General features: G+C 41.7%; 1 protein-coding gene across 2 annotated transcripts in view; it reads right to left on the bottom strand.

Annotated features, from left to right (window-relative positions):
- Pc (pyruvate carboxylase) overlaps positions 1-23,807 on the bottom strand; it is a 98,160-nt gene that overhangs the window by 73,971 nt on the left and 382 nt on the right. Inside the window, exon 2 of one of the 2 annotated variants that reach the window (XM_048458321.3) lies at positions 18,318-18,354. The exons of the other annotated variant lie outside the window; for it this stretch is intronic. The gene's annotated coding sequence lies outside the window, so the exon portion shown is untranslated. The remainder of the gene's footprint in view (positions 1-18,317; positions 18,355-23,807) is intronic. 2 annotated transcript variants of the gene reach the window in all.

A 23,807-nucleotide genomic window follows, 5' to 3' on the forward strand; every position in this document is an offset into this window, starting at 1 on the left:
GATAAAAACGATGGCTAGGGATGTAGCTCAGTGCTAGAAAGCTTGCCTGGCATACACAAGGCCTTGGAGTTCAAGTCTCAGCACCACAAAAAAAGTAAAGGAGTTTGACCTATTGCTATTTAGAAAGCTAACTAACAAATCATTAGTAAAGATGGGAGGTCCAGACCATCTACAACTCAAGCAATGATGTAATCATAGCTGAAGGACTCTCCTCACAAGGCACTTCCATTTACCTTTAGCCCCCTTGGCTTATGGGGAGAAATGAGCTATTAAACTTCTTAGTGGCCCCTTGCACATGCTGAATTAGCACCTCTGCCTCACAGTATAACTATGGCACACCTGGGTGCATCTCTTTGCGTTGATTCTAGTTGTAGCCCACTGAGTTATTTAGATGTTTAGATGCTTTTTCATCAAATTTGGAAAGTTTCTGGCTATTATTTCTTCAAACAGTCTGACCTTTTCTTTTGTTTCTAGAATTCCTGCCACGTGTGTTGACTCACTGACCTTCTGATGGTGTTCTGCTTGCCTCTGAGATTTTGCTCCTTCCCCTTCACTGCTCTTTCTTTCTGATCCTCAGCGGCATGTGCTCCACCTGCCTGCTCTCAGGTTTGCTGGTTCTTGCACCTTCCTGCTCTGCTGCTGATCCCTCCAGTGGAAGTCTCAACCCCAGAGCGTCTATGTGGTTCTCTTTTGTCCATCTAACATATGCTGATGTTCTCTTTGCAAAGAAGGTTGTTTTGTGTTTTCATAGTTTCCTTTAGTTCTTTAGATTTATTTGAAATGGAGCATTTAAGACTGTCTGGACAGCGGTTCTCAATCTGTGGGTCACAACCTCTTTATAGGTCACATATCAGATATTCTGCACATCAGATATTTACATTACGATTCATAACAGTAGCAAAATTACAGTTATGAAATAGCCAAAGAAATAATGTTATGTTTGGGGAGGGTTACACAACCAGAGGGATTGTATTGGGAGGTCACAGTATTCAGAAGGTTGAGAACCACTGGTCTACAGTCTACTACCTGGGTGTCCTTGGGGACACTTTCAATTGATGGTTTCTTTTGTGTATGCCTCATAACTTTTCGTTGAAAACATGAATACATATTTCAGTCATTGTTTTGGATAAATATGTCTCAATTGTTGTACACTTCTGATTAATCGCCAGAGCTCTAAATGGAATGATTTTTGGCCACATTCACTGTTCTTACTCTGTCATTCCTCAGAGAACAATACCTTATGTGGCATTTAGAAAAATGATTTTCCCGTGGGGCATAATGGCACACACCTTTAATCCCAGCACGCAGGAAGCAGAGGCAGGTGGATCCCTGTGAGTTCAAGGCCAGCCTGGTCTACAAAGAGTGCCAGGACAACCAGAGCTACAGAGAAACCCTGTCTTGAAAAAAAAGGGGGTGGAGGGATTGTCTCCAGAACAAAGTTTCAGAGAAGACATATAAGAAAGCAAAACTTGCTGGGCGGTAGTGGTGCACACCTTTAATCCCAGCACTTGGGAGGCAGAGGCAGGCAGATCTCTGAGTTCGAGGCCAGCCTGGTCTACAAGAGCTAGTTCCAGGATAGGCTCCAAAAGCTACAGAGAAACCCTGTCTCAAAAAAAAAAAAACAAAACAAAAAGAAAGAAAGAAAAATAAAGCAAAACTCTAATAGTAAGTAATTTGTACTTAATAGTAAACTCCAAGTACTATTACAAAGTAATATTCTTTTCAACCTGGTGCAGTAGTCTTTAATCTCAGCCCTTGGGAGGTTGAGGCAGGTGGAGTTCAAGGCCAGCCCAGTCAACCATAGTGAGTTCCAGAACAGCCAGTGCTCAGTGCTATGTAGAGAAACACTGTCTCAAATAAATAGAGAGGAGCTAGAGAGATGGCTCAGTGGTTAAGAGCACTGCCTGCTCTTACAGAGGACCAGGGTTCAATTCCCAGCAACCACATGGTGGCTCACAACTGCCTGTAATCCAGCTAGTGATTTAACACCATCATGCAGACATAAATGCAGGCAAAACACCAATGCACATCAAATAAAAATAAAGAAATCATAAAATAGAGTATATTTAAAAGAGAAAGAGAAAGAAGGAATATTCTCTATTTAAAAAATAAAAATTAAAAAACTGAGCTGATTATTTAAAAATTAAAATGTGCTGCGGATACAGCTCAGTAGTGGAATGCTCGCTTAGTTAGCTTGCTTAGGAAGCACAAGGTCTTGGGTTCACTCTCCACCACCTCAAAAACCAAAACTAAACTAAAGCACACTGGAAAGAAGCTGGAAGTGCAAACTTACGATTCCAGCATCTGGAAGACATTCAGTGCAGCATTCTAAACTAACCAAGACAGAGGTGGTGTGGATTTTCTATGCAGCCTATTTATAGGAAAGTTTCATAGGTCTTATTCTGTAGTAATAAAACTGGAGTGACAGTTTGATCAGGGCACAGGAGCTAATTTTAAAGGCTATATCACATGACCCCAAACAGACTGCATAAAGAACAACTATCTTCTGATGGACATTTCTGCTGTAAGAACGGTCATTTGAATACTTTTACACATTCATTTGATCTACTACGCTTCAGGTTGCACTCCTCAATTTAGATTGGTATTTTATATTTTTTAAGTTTTAATCTCTGCATTGCCTTCTATTTAAATGTCCTATCCTGTGATATAGCATATCCCGCTCTAAGAAGAAAATGTGTCACTTAGTGACAGTCACCCCTAGGTATTTGAGAAGGAATTCATTCCAGGTCCCACCTTGGATGTCAAAATCTTCAAAAGCTTAAGTTTCTTATATAAAATGGCATATGTGCATGTAACCCACACACCCTCTTGTAGCCTTCATCTCTAGAATACTTATAAAGCCTGTGGCAACATCAATGCCATAAAAATAGCTACTGTACTGTATTGCTTAGAGAATAATGTCAAAGGAAAGAACTTGTCTGAATCTACAGATGTGGGACCCAAAATATGAAAGGCCAACTATATTCTCACATACTTTCTAAAATAAATTTATTTGTATGTGTGTGCATCTGTTTGTCTCTATGTGCATTGTGTGTGCAGTGCCTGAGGAAGCCAGAAGACGTGAGATTCTTTGGAACTAGAGTTACAATAATTTGTGAGCCACCCAATGTGGGCAAGCCTCTCAAGAGCAGAAATGCTCTTAACTGAGCCATTTCTCAAGACAACCCCTCCCCACACACAATTTTGTTGTTGTTTTGGTAAGACAGAGTTTCACTGTATAGCTCTGTCTAAACTGGAACTCACTACATAGAGCAGGTCTCAAAGTCAGAGACCCATCTGTCTATGCCTCTGCCCACCTGTGTTGGGATTAAAGACATACACAACCATGCCTAGTCCCATGCAGGCATTTTTTTAATTATAGTATTCCTACATTACTTAAAGGGAAAACACAGAATCATAGGTAAGGAGAGACTTTATTTAAAATTCCTATGGAAGTTGGGCCCTAACACTATATAGTTCCTCCTTGTTCATGGAGATACATTCCAAGACGCCCAGTGCATGACTGAAACTTCTAATAGTGCTGAACCCTATGTGAACTGCTTTTCCTATACACACATACCCATAATAAAGTTTAATTTTTAGGCTAGGCATTATAAAAGATTAGCAGTAATAATTAGTAAAATAAAAGTTAGAATAAGCCAGGCGGTGGTGGCGCATGCCTTTATTCCCAGCACTTGGGAGGCAGAGGCAGGTGGATCTCTGTGAGTTTGAGGTCAGCCTGGTCTACAAGAGCTAGTTCCAAGACAGGCTCTAAAGCCGCAGAGAAACCCTGTCTCGGGGGGGGAAAAAAGTAGAATAATATATTGCTTTTTGAGACAGGATTTCTCTTCGTACCTTTGGAGCCTGTCCTGGAATTTACTCTGTAGACCAGGCTGGCTTCGAACTCACAGAGATCTACCTGCCTCTGCCTCCTGAGTGCTGGGATTAAAAGCATGCACCACCAATGCCAGGTGAAAATAATAATTTCTTATAACATACAGTGTTTATCTGTCTTCTTTGTTCAGTTTTACAGTTTTTGTTTTGTTTTTTGTCTGTAGAATTTTTCATGTATTTTTGTGCAATTGTGTGTGCACAGTTCCTGCAGAGGCCAGAAAAGGACTTCAGATCCTCAGGGACAAGAGTTTCAGACATTCTTAGTGGCCAGGTCCTTTGCAAGAGCAAGTACTGTTACCTGCTGAGCCATCTCTCCAGGTTGTTTTGTTTTGCTTTTGTTTTTGAACAAGGGTAATTCTGGCTAGCCAGAAATTCTATGTAGAGGGCTAGCCTCTGCCTCCCAAGAGCTGGAATTAAAAATGTGAACTATCACCAAGATGGTGGTGGCAGTGCATGACTTCACACCTGGCTTGTTCTCACTCTTGTGCTGATGTGAGACCACACAATGTGAAGTCCACATGATGAGATGAAGCAGAATAGACAGCAGAGGCATCGTAGCATAATGTTAGGCCTCTCCCCAAGGCTCAGGGTCACTTCCTCAAGCTCTACATTTCAGCATAGTTGGTCTGACGACTGTTGTGATACTTTATGTTCTGACAAAAGTATTGCCTGGAGCTTGCCTGGAGGGTGGAGCTAGCCACTAGCTAACCATAGAGATCTGGAGGTCTTACAGACAGGAGAATAATATGTATAACTGGATGTTTCTCTCCCATCCGCCAGTTCCCAAATAATCACTAAGAGGCTTATATTAATTATCAATGTTAGGCCAAAGGCTCAGGCCTATTCCTAGCTAACTTGACCGTGACCAGCTGCTAGCATGTTGTTCCTTGGGTGGAGAGAAGTGATAAGACTGGGGGAGAAGGGTAGACAGGATCTAGGCCCTTTGGTCTGAGTAGTGGAAAAGATAAGAGGTGACAGTGGCTGGCCCTTCTCTGACCTTTCAGCTTTTACCCAGATATCTGACTCCAGGTTTTTATTATTAAGACTAATTAATTAGGATCGCATTTCAGACGACCGAGACGGTCATGAAGTAGCTGACAGGTGGGTTTCCTATAGTATGGGTTTACTGAGCAAAGTGGTAATTTGCGTCCTAGGCAGTGAGAAGCAGGACACCCAAGAGACTTTATCAGAGTACTTAGAACAGTGGGTAATTGGTAAATTATTTATGGAATTTTACATTTAATGTTTTTTGGAAACAGGTTAACCGCAGATAACTGAAGCAGTCAAAAACAAAACCTTGGGTAGGAAAAGTAATTCAAATAGATCCATGATCTAAATGCAACGTCTAAAACCACAAACTCTTTCAAGGAAATAGGCTAAATGTCACCTGACAATGATTTTTTTTTTCCTTTTTTGTTTGTGTTTTTCAAGACAGGGTCTCTCTGAAGTTCTGGAGCTCACTCTGAGTACATTACTTTCCAAAGCAACTTCTGGTACTTTCTCTGCAATTGCATGGTTTTGTTTTTTTGCTTTTTTGTTTTGGTTTGGTTTGGTTTTGGTTTTTTGAGACAAGGTTTCTCTGTAGCTTTGGAACTAGCTCCCGTAGACTAGGCTGGCCTCGAACTCACAGAGATCCTCCTGCCTCTGCTGGAATTAAAGGTGTGTGCCACCACTGCCTGGCTGCAATTGCATGTTTTCCTCATTATTCAAGGACCCCTAGCAGAGATGAAATTAGGTCTTAGCTTCTGAATCTGGCTGCTAAACAGATCCATGATTCACAGCCATTCTGACTCAGATAGGGTGGTCTTACAGTCCTTGTGTCCTGGATAGAAACACTATTGCATAATTGCCTCTCCAGTTCCCTACCAGATGCTGAATCCTTGCACTGGATTCGATTCATCTACTTATGGCTTCATGTCCTATAAAATAGGTAGAACTTGAATACAAAGTAAGTAGAACTTGGATTCTGTGTAGCTGTCAAGAGTTTGTCTGACCAATGGCTGGCTGCAAAATTCCTGTCAGTGACTCAGCAGGGCTGGAATTTGGGTCCGGGTCTTCTAAGTCTAGGCCTGGCCTTCCACTTACTATTTCATACATAGTTTTTTTCCCACAAAGAAAAAGAGAATGTGGAACTTAAGAATTCTTACTTTTTTGGTCAGTAAGGTTTGGTTACCAAGAAGTCCTGGCCCTGGAATCCAGGTTGCCTTCAGTTCCTTTATCTGAAGTGGAGCTAACTTGGCCTCTCCTGGACCTTCCAATAGAGCTTTATCAGAAGAAGAAGAAAAAAGAAAGAGACCACATGGTGGCAAGCAAGCACATGAAAAATGTTCCACATTATGATAGTAATTAGAGAAATCTAAATTGAAAGCATGATGAGATACCATATATATATATATATATATCAATCAGTATTATATATATTAAACTATATATTTTTAATGGGAAAAAATGGAAAAGATTGGTGATTTCCCATGCTAGGGAAGGTGGAAAGTGACTGGAACTTTCTATTACTGATGGGAATATAAAACAGAGCAAGCACTTTGGAAGGGTTTAACAGTTACCTGTGATCTAATCATTCCACTTTTAGGCAAAGGAATACATGCCCATAAAAAGACTTGAACAGATGCATGGAGATGTAGCTCAGTTTGTAGAGTGCTTGACCAGCACACGTGTGCGCATGCACACACACACACACACACAGAACAGTAAAAATTCAAGTTTTAGAGCTGGGCATAGCTCACCAGTGGAGCACTTGCCAAATCAAACTTATACACAAATGATCATAGCAGCTTTATTTGTAGTTGCCAGACACTGGAAATGACTGAGATGACCAGCAACAAGTAAGGGATAAATTGTGTGCTGTGTATGTAAGATAAGAGTGACTTGGCAGTAAAAATGAATGAATTGCTGATATATGCAACAACATGGACATGTCTTATTGATTATATTGAGTGAAAGGACACAAAGTGGAAATGATCCTACAACAGTTTACCTACGGAAAATTAGAGAAATACGCAAACCAACTTTCAGGAATGGAAAGCAGTTTTGTGGTTCCTTGGAGTGGAGGAATCAGAGAGCTAAACAGCTAAAAGCACTGTTTTTCCAGAAGACCCAAGTTTGGTTCCCAACACCATGTCGGTGGTTCACAACCACCTGTAAAGCCAGCTCCAGGGTGATCTGATTCCACTGGCTTCCTTGTGTACCTGTATAAACATGCACATGAGCTCAAACACACACATATGCACACACGCAAACACACATGCATACAATTAAAATAAAATAAATCTTAAATAAACCAGAACAGGGGTGGCCATGGTAGTCCATGCCTGTAAATTCCAACACTCCTGAGGTTGAGACAAGATTACTGCAAGTCAAGGCCAGCTAGGGTTATATAGTAAATTCCAGGCAACAGAGTAAAACACTGCCTCAAAAACAACAACAACAACAAAAAACCTAAAAAATCAAAAATAAATAAACAAATAAAATCTAACAGGAATATCCTTAAGAAAATTTAAGGGTTGGCTTAATTTATTAGATTTATAGGAGTAATTAAAATATTAAGGGATTTTTAATCATTCAATTAGAAAAAATAATAAATTAAGGGAAGGTGACTATAATTTATAAATTCAATTTAAAATTTTCAAGTAAGTTTAATGAATTATTCAAAGGAGACCAATATTAATCAAAAGAACCCTTCAAGGTGATTGCTAAACTTTTCTAAACTCATAAATAAAATGGAAAGTTTCAGAGGTTACACGTAAAGAATTAAACTTAAAAGTCCTTAAAAGAAAGTGCTGCGGGAACTCCTTCCGCTCCTTCAGCCAATCACTGCTGAGTTACCAGCCCATTGGGGCATGGTCTCTCTCTCTTTAAAAAAAGCAGCGGTTGTCCTCTCTCTCTCTGACTTCTGGCTCCACTTCTGGCTTCTAGACTCCTTTCCTGTTCGCGTGGAGGGGCTGTTGTCTGGGGCGGTAATTTGTACGTTTTTTTCCCCTTTGAATAAATAACCATTCTATTAATCATAATTCCAAACTGGTGTGGTATTGTCTGTGACTTATGCCTTCATCTGGTGCCCCACGTTTGGTTGTAGAACCTCCCCTCCCCCCCCCACCCAACTGCTTGCTGCCAGCTCCGCTAGTCACGAGCCCTCCCTCAGCTGCAGCCTGTGCCCTGTGTGTGGAGCCAGCAGTTCAATTAAACCCCACGCCTCCCAAGCTCCACAGGCTCGGGACAGTCTCTGCCTGAATGGTTTGCTCTTTTCTGAGTTGTTTTTAAATTTCCCTTGTAAGTGCGGCGCTTTAGTGGCGTGAAACAGAATGACTCGGTCACGTGGAGGCATACGCGGCTTCCAGGTTGCTCTTTTCTACCCCTGGATTCTGGGTTTCTGGTTCCGTGTATGGAATTGATTTAATTACATTTTCTTTGTTGAGCAACTTATATTTCCTAGTTTTTAATAAATACTAAGGCAGACACTGAAACAGGACCCCGTTTCCGTCACCTTTGCAGTGGTTCTAGTCGCGACTTGGCAACAGCGCCGCCCACTAGACAAGAGGTAATATGGCAGTTTTTGTTTCCAACGCCAATTTTACTGTTTTCTTTATTAATACAATGGATTATGTCATGCAAGGTTTATATGACTATGGGGATACATTAATTTACTTGTTACTAGGTTTTAGTTTTCTTTTCAATATTTTATCAGTAAGGAAGATACGATTTTTATGGACTTTCGAAAGGATTAAAATTATTGAAAATCAGGGGTTATCTGAACAAGTGGATACTATGATAGACAAAATTGACTCCATGTTCAAGGGTACTAGAAAGTTACCTGAAAGGGTTCAAGCTATTGAATTTGACGTTCAGATATTACCACAAAGTTTTGATAAGGTAACAGATAGAATATACCTCCAGAATGGGAACCAAAAAACTGATACCTTAGTGAAATTCCTAGAAACACGGGTAGGTCAGGAGATTCAAGATTTAAGGGAGACAATGATAAAAAGATTAGAAGTGATTGAAGAAATTATTGGAGCTGGTGAATAGAGTAAGCACAAGGACAGGATACAATGCCACCACCAGCTGTTAGAACTGGCTTACCCAGGGTTCTAACAACATACCCTGTAATTTATTCTGACAAAGGGTCAACTTCTAAAAGCTCAAAGGGAGTTAAAGAAGCTAGATGGACACCAATAGCAATGAATGATTTAAAAGAAATTAAGCAAGCTGTCGTTAATTATGGCTTGCACTCTGCATTTGTTAAGGAAATGATAAGGACTTGGGCTTCTAATGTCAGAGCTACCCCCCATGATTTCTCTCAGCTAGTGTCTGCAGTTTTAGATGATGGACCTTCCTTGATGTTTGGAATTTATTTCAGAGAAGAATCCAAACATATGGAACAGCAAGGAAGAGCAAAAGGTGTGGAGGTTTCCCAAGATCAAATTCTTGGTGTAGGAGCATATGCTGATCCACAGGTCCAAGCTCTTTATGACGAAGAAGTGCTGTCCTTATGTCACAAAGCAGCCTTGAATGCTTTGAATAGAACACAAGATCCAGCAAAAAGGGTCGAATCATATACCAGGGTTAGGCAGAGACAGAGAGAACCCTTTACTGACTTTGTGCAAAGATTAATTAAGGCTCTGGACATAGGGGTAACAGACCCAGAAGCTAGAAAATACTTCTTGAATCTCTAGCTTTTGAAAATGCAAATACCGAATATAAAAATATAATTGGGCCTTTAAGATCTAGATCAGCACCTATGGAAGAATGGATACAACATACGATGATTGTTGAGACGTTTAGCTATAATGATGAATCCTGGGTAGGAGAAGCGATTTTCAAAGCTATGAGGGGATATCAAACTACCAGGTGTTTTAATTGTGGTAAATTAGGACATCTGAAAAGGGATTGCAGGCAAAGAAATTCTAGGAATAATATCTCCTCTGGGAATGACAAAAGTAGGAGACCTCAGCCTTCAGGTATATGTAGGAGATGCGGTAAAGGCCGACATTGGTCCAACGAATGCAGGTCAACAACAGACAGACAAGGCAACCTGATACCATCGGGAAACTCCTTGAGGGGCCTCTCGCAGGCCCCCAAGCCAAAAGTGGCCCAGTCATTCCCAGTTACAGTGGAAAATGTGTCTCACCAAGAAAATTGAAAACTCCAATGTCTGCCGTAAAAAGTAATACTGGTCTAAATGATGAATTAACTGTGGAGAATGAGTCAAAAAATTCAGTAGGACAGAGTAAACGCATATTTTGGCAAACTTCTATTAACGATCAAAGACCAAAGCTAAGAGTCTGTATAAATGGCATTTTTATTGAAGGCTTATTAGACACAGGTGTGGATGTAAGTATAATTACTCCAGAATCTTGGCATCCGAATTGGCCTCTTCAAGAGATAGATGTTCAGTTCCTGGGAATTGGAACCCTATCTCATGTAAAACAAAGCACAAGATGGATGGGATGCATAGGGCCTGAAGGGCAAATAGGAAGACTAAGGCCATACATAGCCAACATTGCAATAAATTTATGGGGCCGTGACCTGCTACAGCAATGGAATACCCAGATTAACATTCCTGTAGTTCCAGGAACTCACAATTCTGGGAAGGATATAATGAGGTATTGTGGAAAAAGGTCACCAGTCATTCAGGCTGTACAAGAACATACAGCCAGTAGCAAACCTTTAGAGGTACCAACAGCCCTACCTTTAAAATGGCTAACTGAGAAGCCAATATGGATCAAGCAGTGGCCTCTAGCTGAAGATAAATTACAGGCTTTTTTGGAACAGCTGGTACAAGAGCAACTAGATGCTAACCATATTGAAGAATCAACCAGCCCTTGGAATTCTCCTGTATTTGTTGTAAAAAAGAAATCTGGTAAATGGAGAATGGTGACAGATCTAAGAGCTGTCAACAAGGTAATTCAATCTATGGGTCTGCTACAATCTGGAATTCCTTTGCCTTCTCTATTACCAAGAGGATGGCCTCTTATAGTTATTGATTTGAAAGATTGTTTTTTCACTATACCTTTGCAACAGTGCCTACTTATAATAATTCTCAGCCTACTAGAAGATATCAATGGACTACCCTCCCACAGGGGATGCTCAATAGTCCCACATTGTGTCAATATTTTGTTAATAAGCCATTGGAAAGAATTCATAAGCAATTTCCCAAGTCCATAATTTATCATTACATGGATGATATTTTATTATCTGATTCAAATAAAGATATTTTGGAAAGTATGTTTGAAGAAGTAAAGAAAGTCTTGCCTAGGTGGGGATTACAAATTGGCCCCTGAAAAGATTCAAAGAGGAGATTCTATTAATTACCTAGGTTACAGAATAGGGTTAGAGAAAATTCGAACGCAAAAGGCACAAATTAGGAGAGACTGGTTACGGACTCTTAATGACTTCCAAAGATTGTTAGGTGACATTTCCAGTCTACGACCAGCTGTTGGGATAAAACCTGATCTAATAGTTCATTTAAACAAAACCTTAGATGGTGATAAAGATTTGAATAGTCCCAGAAAATTGACAGTTGAAGCAGAAAAGAAACTGACAATGATTGAGGAAAAATTACAGGAGGCACATGTGGATAGGGTCAACCCGAATTTTAGTTCCATCCTAGTCATACTGCCTTCCAGAATTTCTCCTACAGGGATTTTAATGCAGAGGGAAAATATTATTTTAGAGTGGATATTTATACCTCATAAACCAAGTAAAAAATTAAAAACTTATGTAGAAAAGGTCTCTGAATTAATTATAAAAGGTAAACTGAGACTTCGTCAACTAGCAGGTATAGACCCAGCAGAAATTATAGTGCCTTTTACTACTGAGGAAATAAGAAAGTTATGGGAAGATAATGAACCATGGCAAAGAGCTTGTACTAATTTTTTGGGAGAAATTAACAGCAACTATCCCAAAAGTGATAGACTTAACCTCATAAAGAGAACTTCTTGGATTCTTCCTAGAATTGTACGTGATGCTCTAATAACTGGAGCCTGGACATTTTATACCGATGCAAATAAATCAGGGAAAGCAGGTTATAAATCGGAAGAATTGAGTAAGGTGGAACAAAGCCCTTATAATTCTGTCCAGAAGGCAGAATTATATGCCATTCCTGTGGTGCTAAGGGATTTTAATGAACCTCTTAATATAGTTACAGATTCACAATATGCAGAAAGAGTTATCTCGCATATTGAAACCGCTGAATTCATACCAGATGACAGAGTTGACTTCATTGTTTATCAAGGTACAGGACATAATTAGGAATAGGCTTTGTCCAATGTACAGAACACACATCCGGTCCCATATCGGTCTGCCTGGCCCTCTAGCACAAGGTAACGCTGAAATTGACCAATTATTGTTTGGAAGCATTCTGCAGGCCTCAGAATTTCATAAAAAACATCACATCAATAGTAAAGGCTTAATGAAAGAGTTTTCCATTACATGACAACAAAATAAGGACATTATAAAGAGATGTCCTACTTGTTCTTTCTATAATCAAACACCGTTGCCTACAGGGAGTAACCCAAAGGGTACTCAAAGGAATGAAATCTGGCAGATGGATGTGTTCCACTTTATGGAATTTGGTAAATTAAAATATGTACACCACACCATAGACACGTATTCAGGTTTTTAATGGGCAACTGCCCTGAGCTCAGAAAAGGCTGATTCGGTAATTACACATTTATTGGAAGTTATGGCCATCATGGGTATACCTGCACAAATAAAGATAGACAATGGTCCAGCATATGTATCTAAGAAAACGAAACGCTTCTTTGCTTATTATAATATAAAACACATTACAGGTATACCAAATAATCCTACAGGTCAGGCAATTATAGAAAGATCAAATCGTACTATAAAGGATATGTTAAACAAACAGAAAGGGACAAAAGATACCCCCAGAAATAGATTGCATAATGCTTTATTAACCTTGAATTTTCTTAATGCTAATGAGAAAGGAACAGCAGCAGCAGAGAGGCATTGGATAATGGAAAAAACTTCTGAACTAAACCAACCTGTTTATTTCAAAGACGTGCTGACCTCTCAGTGGAAGCCAGGAGATGTGCTACGTTGGGGAAGGGGTTTTGCTCTTGTTTCCACAGGAGAAGAAAAATTGTGGATACCATCAAAATTAATAAAGGTTCGAATTGAAGAGGAGAAACCTCTTGGAAAGGAGAAATGACAGCTCATCTACAATGATGATATTCATACAGGTGGTAAGAAAAACATATAGAATAGGGGCAGGGTTCTGTTCTTATCTCCACAGGAAAACACTGATCTTTGAAAAGTTCAAGGAATCCTGGATATTTGAATACTGACAGATGGAAAATAACAGCCCAATAGGGACTATCAGGAAAACTGAATAGGTTCTGTAAATACAATATACTAAATCATATTTCTAAATTTATAGAGCTGGTTTTGGAGTTGGACTCTGGCTCAGTCCCTCTCTAATTCTAAGCCTGTTGTTATAAGAAAAACCCAGAGTTTCTGGAGTTTCTGTCTCATGTCAAGAGCCATGATATGGGACAGAAAGAAATATGAGTTTAGAAAACATCTTTACTTTTCTTCATATCTATCATACCTTTCATTAAATATATCTATCACGCCTTTCATTGAATATATGTATGTCTGTATATGTCTATATGATTACTGTTTAAGTTTTCCACAATGAACAATGAGTTTTTCCTGCAGTGACATTTGAAGTTTCCAAGAAGAAGATGGGGCCCCATAACAACAAGTCCACCTGGTTGAGATGACGTCATGATACTGATAGTGCTACTACAAGACCCATTTTGGGTACCAGCTGCACAAGATGGTTCCAACGTGGTTAGCTGAAATGGTGCACATCTTGTACAACATTCTGGCCAGACCTCCACAAAATACTCAGAGACTATTTGCAGTTTTAAAAGACATTGATCTTGAAATTTACCATCATTTTACTTTCACAGGATCCCCCAGAAAGAACGTCGCCCCCATGACAACTGGAAGTAATTCTAGAGAACGACATCCCCTCTCCCAGTAAAGTTTGTCCTTGGGTTTAGGGACATCATTTAGGGGTTGGTTATAATTAGTATACGGTTGAGGGTTGGGGGAGAAATTTTATAAGCGCAGGAATCTTAAAAAAAAAGAGGGATAGTTGGATTATGGGATAATAGATTTGTACTTGTGAGCTATTGTTTTTAGACAAACATATTGGTATTGATTCTTATATATTGATACAAAGTTAAATTATGTTGACTATTTTATGCATGCATGCTTCTACCTCTGTTTAAAACATTTTTATGTATTTATATATATATTGTATTGATATATGTATATTTACCATATTGCATTGTACACTTCTACCCCTGATTAAGATACTTATATATTGTTTATGTATTGATATATATTTTACCATATTGCAATGTATACTTGCACATTGTTTATATTTGGAGGTCACATTGTCCTCATTTATTGCACAGTTGTTTATTATCTCAGTCTTTAAGTTAGATAGATATTGAGAATTATATAGATCATCTAAGTTTGTCATTTATAATTAGACTAATCAGGTTCTTTAGATACATAGAGATTATATTCATTATAGATAGATAATCTTCAACCTCTTCAAAGAGCTGTAGAAAATGGCCTTTAATCTAATTCAGAGCTCTGTGGTAGGGAGACACAATCGCTCCTGGCAACACTGATCTATTCCCGAGAGAATGTTGAGCACCAAAGACACTCCACCTGGAGCCTTCTTGGCAGAACTGACCTTTGGGTAAAGAAATGCTCATACCTCAACTACTGAGAGAGTTACAGAATATCCGTAAATGGATAAAACAGGACTGTCATATCCTGCCAAGACAGGGTAAGATAGTTTTGAAGTTTCTTGCCTTTGAAAATGGTATGTCAGTTACGTCAGGCCTTAGCCAAAGTTGGTTGCTTCAACGTTGCAAACGTGACTTTGGGTGTTTGCCCAGGTAGCCAGTTGTCTCTGTGATTTGTTACATGTTCTGGAAGTTGTTTGATTGCACTTCCTAATTACTCAGGTAACATTATTTCCCTTCTCAAATCTTCGATGGGATTGAAGATTATATAAATGTAGTTACTTTCCTTTCATGACTTGGCCAAGTTATTTGTTATACAAGACTTAAGCTAGTTAGAATAGGATATTTGTATTTATTGTATATAATTTCGTAGGTTTGTACTTATTGTATATAATTTCATAGTAGGCTTAGAACTCTCTTACTTAAACAAAAGGGGGAGATGCTGCGGGAGCTCCTTCCGCTCCTTCAGCCAATCGCTGCTGAGTTACCAGCCCATTGGGGCATGGTCTCTCTCTCTTTAAAAAAAAGCAGCGGTTGTCCTCCTCTCTCTCTCTGGCTTCCGGCTCCGCTTCTGGCTTCTAGACTCCTTTCCTGTTCGCGTGAAGGGGCTGTTGTCTGGGACGGTAATCTGTAAGTTTTTTCCCCTTTGAATAAATAACCATTCTATTAATCATAATTCCAAACTGGTGTGGTATTATCTGTGATTTACGCCTTCAAGGAAGAACTAGATTTTTTAATTTTCAATTTTAACAAATCAAAACTGAAACTTTAATCCCTTTAACCCCAGCACTCAGAGGTAGATGCAGGCGAATGGATTTCTGTGAGTTTGAGGGCAGCCAAAGCTACACAAGACCTTGTCTCATATAAATAAATAAATAAAATAAAAATAAACAACAAAAACTTAGCAGGGTGGTGGCGGCACAGGCCTTTAATCCCAGCACTTGGGAGGCAGTGGCATGGGGATCTCTTTGAGTTCGAAGTCAGCCTGGTCTACGGAGCAAGTTCCAGGACAGGCTCCACAGCTACTGGGAAACCCTGTCTTGAAAAAAACAAAAAAATAAGCAACAAAAACTTTTCAACCAAAGTCACTATGAATGTCTTTGGCATTGCTCAAAGCTCCATGGGTCAGGGTAGAGGTTACACCTACAACCTCACCCAAACATGCCACACGCCTGCCCCCCCCCCCGAAACTCACTGAGGCTTTCAGAATCTCAGTTCTCTTACTCATGAAAGGAATGCCTCTCAAAATAAATACTGTAGTTAGAGATTTATTATTAATAAATTTCTTATCAATGGATAGCACATCAATGGGAAAAAACACTCCGAAGTATAAAGTACGTGCATATATAAGAGTGACAGCCTGATATTCTTACAGCTTCTGCAGGTGAAACAGACCCGAGGCTGACCAGTGACAGGCGGGAGAAAGGAGACTTAAGCATGACTCAGCACAACCAGCTCATGGAATTTTCCCTGAAACCTCAGCCTGCGATGTCATATTGCATGTCGGGCAGGAGAGGAGATGCCACCGGAGTCTGGCCTACCACACACACACATGGCTGAAGCAATGTATCCCCAGCAGCCTGCCATATCCCAGCCTGGCCCCCAGCCCTGGTGGCAAACTAAGACAAGGAGTAACATACAAGCTGCAGGCTGAGGTGGGTTGGAAGATGAGTTTTGCCTTCTGGTGGGATATTTAATCACAACAGCCCACACCCACCTCCCTCTGAGAGCCCCAGGAGAAAGCTACAGAGCAGGGAGGCCCCAAATAAGATGACAGAGTCTTGGTTACAGTAACTAAGGAAAGCTCTGGGGAAGTAGCAGAGCCCTGGGAACTGAGGAGTAGAACACGATTTGACAATCCAAATGACCTGGGAGTAGACCCTTCTTGGTGACTAATTTTCTCTTCTAACTGATGGATTTGTCATCCATAAATGATGACAGCCAAAAAAAAAAAAAAAAAAAAAAAGGATTGGTCTCCTGAATTTGGCTTATGAATCTTCTCTAGGCTTCATTTTCTTCCATACCAGGCCACAAACTAAGAATTAGTAGCTGGGTGCTGGGGTGGGGGGGTGGGGTGGCGGCTTGCTCTCTCGGTGAGCTCAAGGCCAGCCTGGTCTACAAAGTGAGTTCTAGGACAGTCAGGGATATACAATACAGTGAAATCCTGTCTCGGAAAAAAAAAATCGTGTACAGAGCCAGAAAGAGAAGATGATGAAAACCATGGTAGAGAACGTCACATGTCCACAGAATAGACCGTTTCCAATAGGTACCCATCTGTCTTTGCTCCATGGACTTTCTAAGAAGACTGTGGTAGAATCGAAATATTGACCCAAGGTGCAGGACAAGAGGAATACGGACGTAAGGTGACCAATTCTAGGTTGGAGAGATGGATGGCTCAGCAGCTGAGAGCAATGGCTGCACTTCCAGAGGACTCAGGTTTGGATCCCAGCACCCACACAACCACCTGTAACTCTAGTTTCCAGAGGGATATAGCACCTTCTGGCCTCCTTGGGTACTGCATGCATGTGGTGCACAGACAAACACCCAAACACATAAAATCTTAAGAGACAGAAGGGCACCCTCAAAAAATATTTTGTACGAGTAGAAAACCAACAAAAATCCCTGTTCAAAAGAATCTCTACCCAATGATGGACATGAGCACTGGAGAAAGCTGAGTAACAAAGTCCCCAAGGTCCCCAGGGTCCCCAGCCACAAAACAGGAAAGCAGTGCACCTGCCGTCCGAGGGAGAGAAAGAGTATCTCCTCTGTCAAACCAGAGGGAGACAGGACTGGAAAAGGATGTAGGGCCCAACCCCGTGCCTTAGATTCAGGCTGAGCAGATGCACCTGCAGCTCCCAACTACCTCCAACCCAGAGAAAGCCTCAAGGGAGACACTTTAAGAGTGGCAGGCCTGCTGAACATGGTGGTACATGCCTTTACTTGGGAGGCAGGGCAGGCAGATCTCTGAGTTTGAGGCCAGCCTGCTTTGCAGAGCCAGTTCCAGAACAGCCAGAGCTACACAGAAAAGCCCTGTCTAAAAAAGAGTGGCAGGTTAAAGAAGACAATGCTCAATGCTGCTAAGCACTAGGTGGGAAGAAAAAGGGACAATTCTGCCTTTACCCCTGTCCTTGTGATGGTTAGACATCAGAGAAGTGGGCCAAGTGTCTGTTACTACAGCTGAGAAAGACACCTCTCAGGTGACAGCTGATATGTCTCTGGACTCAGTCAGCAGTCAGAGTTCTCAACCACTGAGTGCCACCACAATGCCTGTCTCTAAGTTGGGGTCTTCTCAAAGGCTGCACAGAAGGGAGCTTCCTGTAAGGTCAGGGCCACCATCCCCAGCCCAGCTTCCCAAGCCACACCCTTCTAGAAAGTGGGCCTCCTGCTGCAGCTGGCCAGCTGCCAACTGGAGCTTGCAGGGAACCAGATGTCACCTTCCTGGGAAAACCTAGAAAAAATTCAGAGATCAAGATGAAGTGGAGATTTTCTGAAAGCCAAGAGTATGGGCTTTCATACTCACTGGACTTGAAAGGTGGAGTGTGCACACTAGGACGACAATGTCCTAAGAACCCCCATGCAGTGGGATGATGGCCTGGGCTTAGGCTCAGAACTCACCCTTGGTGCTGTCGGCTCTCCAGAAGGCAAATGCTAGCTGAAGTAAAAAGGGAAAAAAAAAGAGTTATCTCATTTCTCCAGATACTCCGCAGAGAATGTAGGAATGTCAGGAACACTGAGAACCCACAGAACTGCTTGTCCTATAAGGGCTACCTGCACCCCACACCTTGCTGCTCTGCCACCAGTCACCTATAAAAGGTGGGGCAATATTAATAACTGCTGAGAGAGACAGGGGCTTTGAGCCTGTGATTTTTCTGCCTCAGACTGGAGTTACACATAGGCCTGTACAGAGGCAGAAGAAATCACAAATTCAATGCTCCTGTCTCAAAATAAAAGTAAAAAGGGGGCTGGAAACATGGCTTAGTGGCAAAAGGCACTTATTCTTACAGAGGGTCCGAGTTCAGGTCCCACAGGCACATGTCAGCTTACAACCTTCTGTAACTCCAGTTCTAGGGGATATGACACCTCTATACTGCAAGGCACTAAGCACACACAGGGTACATATACATACATTCATACATGCAGGCAAAACACCCATACACATAAAATAAAAAATATAAACAAGACTGGGATATAGCTCAGTGATACAGCACTTGCCTAGCATATATGGGATTCTTGGCTCAATCCTCAGCACTAAAAGAGGAAAAAGGCATGCTCTGACGAGGGTCAACATGCAACGAGCATTTAAGTAAAACCCTTGTCTGAAACCACTATGAAGAACAAAAACTCACAATTTCTGTTTCCTCCAGAGTGATATTTTTCCCCTTCCTCCTCCATGCAGCTCCAGACGCTCTTTCTCCAGGCAGCTGTGTCTAATCGAAGTGCTACCTGCGCTCCTGATTCTCTGATGCTGGCCTATCTCACTGTGCAACTTGACACTAATGAAGCACAGGCCTACGTGACCTACCATGCATCTTCTGTTTCCACTACCCCCAACTCTTTCCTCTAATCCTCTCACACTGAGGCCCCTCTTTGCCATACCTAGAGCACACCCCACTATTTAAAAGCCCCCACCCCAGGAATGCACAGGGAGTATGCATCTGCTTTGGAGACTCTCTGTAAAGTACTTCTTTTCCAAAGGCTATTTGTGGGCAGCTCAAGCTACTGGCCAATAAATAGCAAATGGGAGCCACAGACCAGAAAGCCACTTGTCCACAAAAAAACAGTTGCCATGAGAGATTACATTAAAATAAAATAGAATGTTTGGGACATTTCACTCAATAAAACATTTACTGAGTACTGCCTTGCATAAAGATTCAAGCCAAAAGGAACAGGCTCTGCCTAAAAAGTGCCAATAAATTGTTACAGACCAATTTAAGAAGGCAAAAGAGGGATGAAACAAGAGGTAGCCAGCAGGACCTGAGCCCAGGACTAGTTCCAACCATGCCATTCCTATTTGCATGATTTTGAATGAATTAGGTCACCTCTCTGTATACAAAGTCCCTATCACAGAGAGACAGCATACACACACACACCAACACATACATATACTGTGTAGCACTGGCTGTCCTGAAACTCACTCTGTAGACCAGGCTGGCTTTGAACTCAGAGATCTGCTTATCAGGCATGTGGCTTTTAAAATTAATATCATCATTATATTAAAATAGAGAGCCATCTCTGACTGAAAATATTTGGCAAGCTTAATTCAGGAAAGCCCCTTGTCTTGAAGACTAGTTTAATTTTGACAGAACAAGAGGAAAGACCCTGAAAAAAAACAAGGTCACTAGAAATAAGATCCAAAGACATACTCTAAAGAGGGCTTAAGAAAAAAGGGAATAGTTTCAAAAGGGGCTAAAAAAGTATGGTGTTTGTGCTCTAACAAATAAAGCATGCTAAAAATCCTAAAGATCAGCGTGTAGAGCTAGCCACACTAGAGGTCAGGCTGTGGTGGCAGCTACACCTTTAATCTCAACACTAGGGAGACTGAGGCAGGTGGATCTCTGTTGTGAATTCAAGGCCAACCTGGGCTACAGAGATTGTCTAAAAGAGAAAAGCCTGGTGACTCACACCTTTAATCCCAGCATTAGGGAGGTGGAGGTGGTGATATGGCTGGTGGGGGTGGAACATATGCAGGATCAAGTCTGAAGTGTCATAGAGACGGCAGTCTGAAGATTCTTAGAGAAGGCATTCAGTCTGAGGACTTGTAGAGACACGATACCCCATTCAGTCTGAAGATTTTGTAGCAGTAAGAACTAGTGGCTGGCTGTTCTGCTTCTCTGATCTTTCAGATTTCACCCTCTAATATCTAACTCTGGCTTTTTATTTTTAAGACCAATTAGTAACTGCACTTCAAAGAAGGTCAAGTGGTCTTGAGGTCAATGGTAAAATAGCATTAGTCTTGTTTTGTTAAAGAGTGCAAGGAGGAGATAGGGTCTCACTATGCAGTTGAGGCTGGCCTGGGACTCACTATGAGACTCAGGCTGGTCTGTCTCACCTCCTGAGTGTTGGGACTGCAGGTATAAGCCATCATGTCCAGCCACTTGAAAAGCCAAGCTGAGGTAAACTTCCCATTCAACAAGAACAAATGGTTTATTCTCTTTGCCAATTTCCCAGCTCCCACTTGCAGGCCTTCCTCCATGGCAGGCAGCCACAGGTTCAGGTGAGATCCCAGTAAATGAGTAGATAAGTTCTACACAGGATGCCTCTGGACAAGAAATCAGCCCCAAGGCACTTTCTCCACATATCTACCTCTAACCTTCAGGACAGTCTGTGCTTCAGAGTTGCAGACACTGGTTATATCTCACTATAAAACTCAGCACTAACAGAGGGGCAGCCAGGCACTTCTAGAAAACAAAAGAAGGGGCCCATTCAAAAGAGGTAAGATGCTACCAGAAGCAGCAAAAGAGAAGACCCACAAAGGCATCTGGCTCAGGCAGAAGTGTTCCAGAGAGATGAAACTCCTCTCAAATTCACTGACTTTCTCCTAATGATTCTGGCCACTGCCACTGCCCTAAACCGACTTTTAGCTTCCTGGGCTTCTGCCCCACTACTCTCCTTGGTTTTCACCATGAGCCATTTCAATATATCCAAAATCTTTATTAAGAACCTTTTTGTTCCCAGGGCAGTGTTGGGGACTGTAAAGACACAGTGGAAACATGGAATTTGGGAGGACATGCACCCAGCACAGCACTTGGAGTACTGCAAGAGAAAAAGATGAACTGGGAATGCACCAATAGTGCCAACACTTGGGGAGTAGAGAGGCAGGAGGATCAGGAGAGCCTCAGTTACATAAAAACTAATCTAAAAAACAAAAACCTGCATGGTGGTGCATGTCTTTTTTTTTTTCTGAAAGAGCAGTGTGAGGTTATAACTACATCTCTCCCTTCCATTTCTTCCCTCCAAACCCTCCCATGTAATCCTCCCCCTCTCCTCAAATTCATGGTCTCTTTTCTCATTAACTGTTATTGCATGCATATATGTATACATCTATACATACATATTCCTAAATAAAACTTACTCACTCTGTATGATATTACTTGTATGTATGTTTTCACAGCTGATTATTTTGTCCTGGAAAACTAATTGGTGTGCTCTTCCCTAGGGAAGACCATCTCTTCCACTCCCAGATTTCCTGAGCTGCATATAGCTCTTTGTGTAAGGTTGAGGCCTTATTGGCTCCCCTACCCCCTTTTTCTTTGGTATGTGTGTTCATGTCACCCTTATTCAAATCCCATTTGGACAGTTATGTTGGTAAGACTTTTATTTATTTGTTTTTAGAGACAGGATTTCTCTGTGTAACAGCCCTCTGTCCTGGAACTCACTTTGTAGATTAAGCTGGCCTCAAACTCACAGAGATCCACCTACCTCTGCCTCCCAAGTGTTGGGATTAAAGGCTTACACTTACACTACCATGCCTGGCTTGTTGCTGAGATTTTTATGGAGTAGCATCTGACATTAATTACTAGGATACATAGTCTCACAGCAAACTCCCTGATCCTCTCTCTGGCTCTTACAATCTTTCCACCCCCTCTTCCACAATGTTCCCAGAGACTTAGTTGCAAGAATGTGTTGTAGAAGTATCCATTGGGACTGGGTGTGGAACCCCTTTAATCCCAGCACTCTGGAGACAGAGGCAGGCATATCTCTGAGTTTGAGGCCAGTCTGGTTTACAGAGTGAGTTTCAGGACAACCAGCATAACACAAAGAAACCCTGTCTTGAAGAAAAATTAATTACAAAAAATTAAAGACCTAGAGTTATAACTGCTGGCATGTGGTTGTAACCCCAGCAGTTGGGAGGAACAGGCAAGAGAATCATGAGCTAGAAGGTAGCCCTGGATACACTGAAAAATCCTATCTCCCAAAAAGAAAATAATTTGAGAATGAACAGTGAAGAACAGAGAAACCAACAAGCTTCAGTTGAAAGTCGGTAGAAGGCTCTGCATGTCTGCCCCCAGCATGAACATTTACATCATATACAGGGGAAGGGTGACAAGCAGGAGGCTAGCCAGGACTGCTGGAGGCAGTGGGTGAGGGAGCAACTGGAAGGCACACGGCAAAGACTCTGGGAGTGAGTTTACCTACTTGGTTTTTTATTTGTTTTTGTTTTTTGAGACAGGATTTCTGTATAGCCCTGGCTGTCCTGGAACTCTGTAGACCAAGCTCAAACCCGGAGATTCGCCTACCTCTGCCTTCCAAGTGCTGGGATTAAAGGTGTAAGCCACCACTACCCAGCTAGTTGGCTCTTTGACCTCAGTATTTTCAGAAGGAGAATGGTAGTAATTAGCCCTGGCTGAACTTTTTCTTAAAATTAAGAGACCTTCAGATATTTAGGAATCTCTGACAGAGACCTATAAATCTTTTTTTGGGGGAGGGGGGGTCGAGATAAGGTTTCTCTGCAGTTTTGGAACCTGTCCTGGAACTAGCGCTTGTAGACCAGGCTGGCCTCGAACTCACAGAGATCCGCCTGCCTCTGACTCCCAAGTGCTGGGATTTAAGGCGTGCACCACCACCGACCAGCCAACCTATAAATCTTGCTTGATTCCAAAGTTTGTGAGATGAGGAAAGAGTCCTGTAAAGGTAAAACAACTCGCTCAAAGTACACTGGGCAAGTAACTCTGGGAGGAACCCGAAACACAAGTCCTCAAAGTCAGGGCTTTTGTGCCCCAAAAGGCACTTCCCAAAAGTGCTTATAAACTCTTATAAGATGCAGAAATAACGGGCTGCACCCATCACACCTCACTGCATCTTGGGAGCCTCAATTTCTTTCACACCTGAACCAAAGTGAAACCCAGGAGCTCTTAGGAGCTTCCCTGAGACGTGGCACAGACATCTGGAACAAGGAAAAGTCTCTGACACTCCCTGAATGGATTTCACGCATCCAGTATTATGGGGACAACTAGGAAGTCCCATTCTGACATAGTGGAGTTCGAGTCCTCGGGAAGCTAGCGCGAAGCACTTTAGGGCTTGGAGTGTCAGTTTCTCTAACTGAAAAATGGGCCCCCCCAAGAACAGGACTGAGGTCAATGCGGGCCACCAGGGGGGCGGGACGAG

This window comes from Myodes glareolus, chromosome 7 (assembly GCF_982192425.1).
Source record: "Myodes glareolus chromosome 7, mMyoGla1.1, whole genome shotgun sequence".
Lineage (NCBI taxonomy): Eukaryota > Metazoa > Chordata > Mammalia > Rodentia > Cricetidae > Myodes > Myodes glareolus.